We start from the raw sequence: 7,494 nt of genomic DNA on the forward strand, positions 1-7,494 counted from the left end.
GTTTTATACTTAATCTAAGCAGTCTTGAACGTTGTTCATATGAGCATGAACATGCTAATATATAAGAATTTTAAACTCTACAAACACCTTTTTAATATTTTTTTAGTTTTTGTTTTGCTAACACCTGTCGTACAAAGTAATCCAATTTGATCATTTTTAACCGTCTTCAAAATTTGCGTCAGGCAATTATAATTTTATGCTGCTGAGCTGATGATGGAAGGTGTAAGTCCTCAATTACAAGGAGTTAGGAAATATATCTTTCAACATTAATATATGGATTTTTACTCCTCTTCGTACCTTCTATGAAGAGAATTACAGGTTCACTGAACATTTCTTTAGGGTGCGATTTGGTGCAGAATGTCTTGCTATCTTTAATCAAATTTTGTGTATGTGTTGTGATGTCACATGATGTACCTATATTATTATATGTCACCTATATTAGCTCTTTTGCAAAGCAAAAAAACATTCATTAAAGTATTCTCGTATTGTTTTTTGGTAGATATACTGTACTGGGGTTTCTTAGCTGACACCGACTCCAAATATAGCAATAACTATAACTACATTATATAATCATAAATCGACTTTTAAGTTATCTTATATTTTTCATTTCATTTTACTTAGGAGAACTCTAAAAACTATGTTGAATACGCAATTATTTTATTACATTGTTGTGCATATTTATTTGTTTTAAAATAGTGTTTTGTTTGAAGTCGGTTTCTATTTTTGTTAATTTTTTTTAATAAAATTAATATTTCGTTCTCGGCGTTAAATGAAAACATTAGGAGGAAACTTGGATCCCAAATTTTTGAAGCTGTTGGAAACTTATAGATTGTTATTTCTCGATAAGTACATTTATTACTAATAAATAATTTGTTACAAATAATTAAATAAATAAATAATTATGCATTTTTTATTTCTCATTCTATTTTATGTTATTATTATTTTCTCCTGCCAGCGGTATTATTAGGTACAATGTAAAACTTAAATATAAGTATTCTGTTGGTGCTTTAATACTTACTAGGTTTACTAAAATATACTGGGTTTTATACAAATATGAACTTGAATTTGTTTATAAACGTGTTATATTTTTTGGTTTCCGAGTGATCCTACTTCTCGTACGAAATAGGCTGTGATAATTTTTAGTTATCAGAATATTCTCAATCTACCTACATTTCAAGCCGCAGAGGAAAACGACATTATTACCGAAAGTTGTAACAAAATTTTCAAGATCCGACTAAATATGAAAGAAGCGTATTTGTAAAATCCTTTTACAAACTACGTAGTTTTGGTATGGTTTACTCAATTTAATAAATAACAGACATATATTGATCTTATGTTCAATGACTTAATGCAAGCCCATAAAATATTGATCTGTTTTAGCGGGAATACATTATAGTTACAACCTTGTAACGCAGCAGTAACTAATTGTAAGCTTAATTTGGCTTCACTTGTTTTTTTACGCTCTCCGTCTACCTTTTTATTTAGTGTTAGTGTGGCGTCTAAAGGCATCATTCTTAAGAATACTTTAAAATATTTTCTCACGATGCTAGAGCCATGATTTCTATTGAGTATTATATATCCCCAGTCAAAATTAACGTGGTATTAACTACAAGATAAATTATGTTACTGATCGGTACACACCGATTTATTAATTTTATTTATCACTAAGCTGACAAAAGAAAAACGACAAGAATTGTCTTCAATTACACACCCACTACATAAAGTTTGAGAGCTGAGTTGGCCCAGTGGTTAGAACGCGTATATCTTAACCGATGATTGCGGGCTGTTACTATACTTTTTTTACATAAAGTTTATTAGTAGGGTAATAATAATTAGTTCATAAAGCTACAATATCCACAATAAATCGATAGATTTAGTATAAAATACAAAAATGCAGTTTTTAAGGTTATAATTGGACAATGGCATCTAAATTTTTATCTGGCAATGGCAATGGTGCACCGACTTGGCAAACGCTTAGTCAGTTCTACGAAAAGTTATTTGAAATCGCCCCAATTTTCATCCGAAGTATTGCCCTCTGCATTACACGGCATATATCGTGGTTGACAGATATTTAGACGAGATTATATAATGGTCATATTGACCGCATGCATTTAATGACATGCATAATATGTCATTAAAAAAATGTGTCGCTTGCGAATTTATCCGTCCACCTTTCGATTTCCCAAAATGCTAAACATATTTATGAACAATATTAACAATTATTTTCGTTTATTTTATTTAAAAAATAAAAACCAAGAAAACTGTTTGTTATTCCTTGTAGAATTAATATTATAATTTTTACTCGAATGTTACGATTGAAATATGTATATATATTAAAATGTTACAAATTATGTACATTATACAATTTAAATTTAAAACCAAATCACACATACATATAATACAAAGAATAACAAATAACATAAAAAATAGAAACAATTTAACAATTTAATTTGAGGGTATTTAATTCGAGCTTGTATAGCTAGCTCCTCATAGTTCATACTTCGCCTAAAAATGGAAATAGATAATACTTTTTTCAACATTGGAACCTAATCTTAAAAAGCATCTAGAAACTGGCAAATTTATGTTTTTAATGATTCACAGTTACTATTAACGAGACTTGTAATCATTATGGTTCTAAATTATTTCAATCTAATTGCAAGTTTTTTTTTATGGAATAGGTTGGCAGACGAGCATATGAGCCACCTGATGGTAAGTGGTCACCATCACCCATATACAATGACGCTATAAGAAATATTAACTATTCCTTACCTCGTCAATGCGCCATCAACCTTGGGAACTAAGATGCTATGTCCCTTGTGCCTGTAGTTACACTGGCTCACTCACTCTTCAAACCGGAACACAACAATACTGCGTATTGTTGTTTAGCGGTAGAACATCTGATGAGTGGGTGGTACCTACCCTGGCGGGCTTGCACAAAGCCCTACCATCAAGTAAAACTATGTTCTTTGATGGGTAATAAAAAGCTTTAGCCCCAATATTCATACGTACGTACTCACTCCTAAACATCTCTTTTAACATATGGAATCAAAAGTCTTGATGCTTAAATATGCTTCCCAATGCGAACGGTTTACAATAATTTCCAAAAAAGAAAAGAATCTTGAATTGTATTTCCTTTAAAATAATATATTTTATCGTATGTTCTATTCTGCCTTAGACAAAATTTCACTAAAATATACGATCCATGTTTACGATTCCTTTAGCTATGTTCAATATTGCGGCAGTGGGCACTTCTACATTAATATTTATATTCACTTTTAGAAGTCTGTCTAGTAAAGCTTGTAAGTGGTGTCAATCGATTCTGACTTTAGATATTTAATAAAATATCAATCGTAATGAATTAGTCAACCTTGGCCCCATCGATGCTTAAGTAGAAAATGATAATTATTATATGTAGTGATTGATTATTAAAAAATATTGTAGAATTGTTTTCTTATTATGTATATTTATTTTAGGTTAAGGTAAATAGGTATTAAAATATATTTATCAAACATTTTACTTTTTCAGTATGCCATCTAATTTTGAATAAATAGTAAGTATACTTATTAACGCCTGGACACGCCTTTCAATATTTAAAAGGTATTTTATTATTTTTCGGACGCTAATGAGCAAACTAGAATTTTCTGTTGATTTATCTGATCTAGCCGATGCAAAGTTTCCGTGTTAAAAAAATAAAATAGTTACTTAACAAATCATGGCCGCGTGGAATCGCGGCAAGTAGCAGTAGTTATTTGATTAAAAAAAATATTTTTATTTATTTACATGTAGTAAATACATAAAAATATAGTTATTTGTTTGTTGACTATTTTCAATTTAAATTTCGTATTTCCGTGGGCGTTTCTTTACAGATCATACATAAATTTTATATTTTAGTAATGCCTGTCTAATCTTTACGTAGTATAAAACAAAGTCAATTTACGTTGTCTGTTTTTGATTTGATATTTTATCCTCAAGTATTATTTTTATTAAAATAGGTACGTAAGCTATTTAATAGTAAATAATTCTAGTTAAAAACGTTTTATGATTTCAGCAATAGTATGGAAATTATATTGACTCGTTTTTCCGGGAATTTTATGGTATATAATATACAGAGATTATTCATTCGTTTTCCTCAGATCATTAATATTTAAGTTATGAATTATTAATAAATCTGTATGTAATGTAAATATTTTACTTATTACATAAAATACTTTTTCAAATTCAAAGGTAAGCATTTCTAAAACTTCTTTTAGTAATGTAATAACAACACGCACCAAATATTTTAGTAGTACAGAATAAAAATACAAATTAAGTCCATGAAAGCTCAATAAGGCTTGCTTGGGTTTGTAACTTAAATCGAAACTTTGTTTAATATTCACAGTGTTCCAGCCCTTGGATTATCTTGCATCTTTGAATTTCAATTACTTAAGGTTGACCCATTTCAGTTATTTCAATAGATAATATCAATAGAAATAACCTTTTATATACAAATACATTGTATTTTTGTAAGATATTTACGGGAAAATATTGGATTCGAAGGAAAATTTATCTGAAAAGTGCGTAGAAGCGGGAAACAGCTAGAAGACATATTAGACATTACTTACAGAAAATAAAAGAATAAAATACTGTGCAACATTTTACATTTCTGATCAAACATTTATAATAATAATAATATTTTTTTTACTATATTTTAACTTAAACGTTTTTGTAAATACAGGTTATAAAACTTGTTTCGAATGTGTTCGTATAATATTTTGTATCTGACATTTATACATGCAAAATTAGTTACACTAGCGTATGAGATTGCTCTAAATGCCATCTGTACGCATAATCACAGGTTTTAAGTTAAATTGAACAGCTGCGTAAGTATAAAGTAGAAATTAGTTCCTATCTAATACAAATTCCTCAGCGACACGCCTTTCATTATGAAGTCAGCGCTAGGCCTAGGTGTCTTAGACATAGAGTACCTAGGGCAGCTACATAACTCCGGAAAATATTTAAAAAGGGCTAAATAACAGTATCGAGACTCAGTAAAAAAAATCGAGTCAAAAATACTACAAGATTTCCATAAATATATGTATATTTCATCCATCCGTGTGATCGTTCCGAAAGTTTATTAGATAATCAATATATAATTGTCATAAGTCATGTTAAATCTTATTATCGCGTAGGTACTTTATGATAACGTTTTTTTTTTAATTAATTAGCTATGTTTACTATATTCGTTAACATTTTTTATCTACAGTCAAGATTGCTTACATCTATAAAAACAAATAAGATCATCAATAAAAATAAATCCGTGAAATATTTATAACGAATTGTAACGAATATACGGCTGTTTTTATTCAGTTGTATATATAGATCGTTGAATTATAGAATTAAAACATGAATATTATATATTCGGATAAATTTATCATTGAAACTAAGGAGACCAATATTTAAGGAAAACGTAAGAAAACTCACTAAGATAAAATAGATAAAATATTGCAAAAGATATTGGAAGAGAGATGGACGATTATACTATTTTTATTAACGGAAATATGTACTTATAAAACAAAAAAAAACATGTATGCGATGTATCATATTTTACTGGAAATTTTACTAGAACTGGAAATATTGTTTCTGATTAAAATACTAATATTAATCAAACTTAACAATACGTATATTAACTATAAACATTATAAGCTACACGACGTAAGCGGACGTAACAACACTCAAATATTCAACGTGAGGCCTCAGCTTTGGTCGCTTAAAGTTTTTAAAAACCGCTTTTAAAAAGATTGTTCTAAAGACTTGTTAATCTATGCGAAGGTTTCACTGAGACTTGCGTCCATAGTACCGTTCAACATTTAAGCTGATTGAGAATTCTATTAAAGGCTATGAGCTCAGCCGTCGTGGAATACATTAGCGATGCGTGAACTTTATGCTAAGCTTTGAGTCTCGTATTACAGCCTGTCCACAACTTGATTTTTTTTTAAATATTTCTAGAACGAAAACTTAAAGACTTGCTTATTTAGTGATGGTCGGAAATAATATAGATTTTTTAAGGTCATTGTAAATGAAATTAAAGTACGTACGTTGTTCTTTAAACATAATGAATCTTTTGATTTAGCACATCATAAAAGTTATGTTAATCCTTACGTAACCTTGAATTTATCGCTGTTGGTAACTAAACTGTTACAATGAAATGAATATGTTTGAAACATAAGTTGAAATAAACGTTAACATTATAAAAAATAACGGCTTTATTTATATGTATCGTGATTAATTAAATATTGTTATTTTCTTCCTTTCTGTCATCTTTGATTTGACATTCGAAACAATGACTCCTAATAAAAAGTATTGTAAAATCGGTAATTATTTACAGATAAATTACTATTTACAACAACATTTAATATACCAGATATGATATTACCCATTAAATGTGAATCATTAGAATTGCTTAGAATATAAAATGATGAGTCTATAGTTGTATAATGTAATAAAGAATAGTAGGATAAATTTAATATATACATACATACATATTTCTAAAGAGACACCGATAATCTATTAAATGTCTACATTTATATCCGTTAATCTACTTAAATTCACTGAACCGTGAATGATAAAAACTTTGCAAAATGTATCACACTTACGATCGGCTTAATTTTTTTTAAGGACAGACAAATGTGTAAAGTTTTAAAACTTTTTGAACCTGTATAACATATTATATGTACGTTCAAAAATGAAATGCCTAAAACAGTAATAGCACCGAATAAGATGTCGTAGTTTAATATGGATGTAGTTAAATATTTATTTATGGGATTTTTATCCCATAAATAAATGTTTAACTAATTTTTTAATTAATGTACTGACAATGATGGTAGATATTTCAATTAAAAATAATAAAAAAATATCAAGAATCAATAATCCAAATCAGATATATCAAGACAAAATTTGCAACAAACAGGAAATAGTTTAATTACAGTAAAAGAAGACAACTTGTGTAATCTTGACACGTGTAAGGATTTGATGTGTGTCTGTGTGTGTGTGTTCACGGTGTATTATATATTTTTATTACGTATTATAAGGTTTGAAAAATATATAGCACGAAAAGCTTGATAAGAACACATTAAGATATGATAAGTAGCTATTCTATCTTGATATACTCAATTATGTTTAATAATATTTAAAGACAAAAGCCTATACGATAAATATCTTATCAAATATATAAAAATTATAAACATTTTTATCAAACAGGACATCATGAATATATTTTGTCAAGTGATAACAGTTAGTAATGGACTGAATAATAAAAATCTGCTCAACTTTAGCGATATTAACGTCACAAGTGACGTGAAATGACACAATGACTATTGCGTTATAGCTTGTAGTTGGATAAAGGATGCTACATTGAATTTATCGATATCGACTATACATTAATGATAAATATATATTTTTTACATGTTGTGTTTGAAATAGGAAACGCTCTTATATACAAACATACTTCAACAACAA

The sequence above is a fragment of the Vanessa cardui genome, chromosome 15 (assembly GCF_905220365.1).
Source record: "Vanessa cardui chromosome 15, ilVanCard2.1, whole genome shotgun sequence".
Lineage (NCBI taxonomy): Eukaryota > Metazoa > Arthropoda > Insecta > Lepidoptera > Nymphalidae > Vanessa > Vanessa cardui.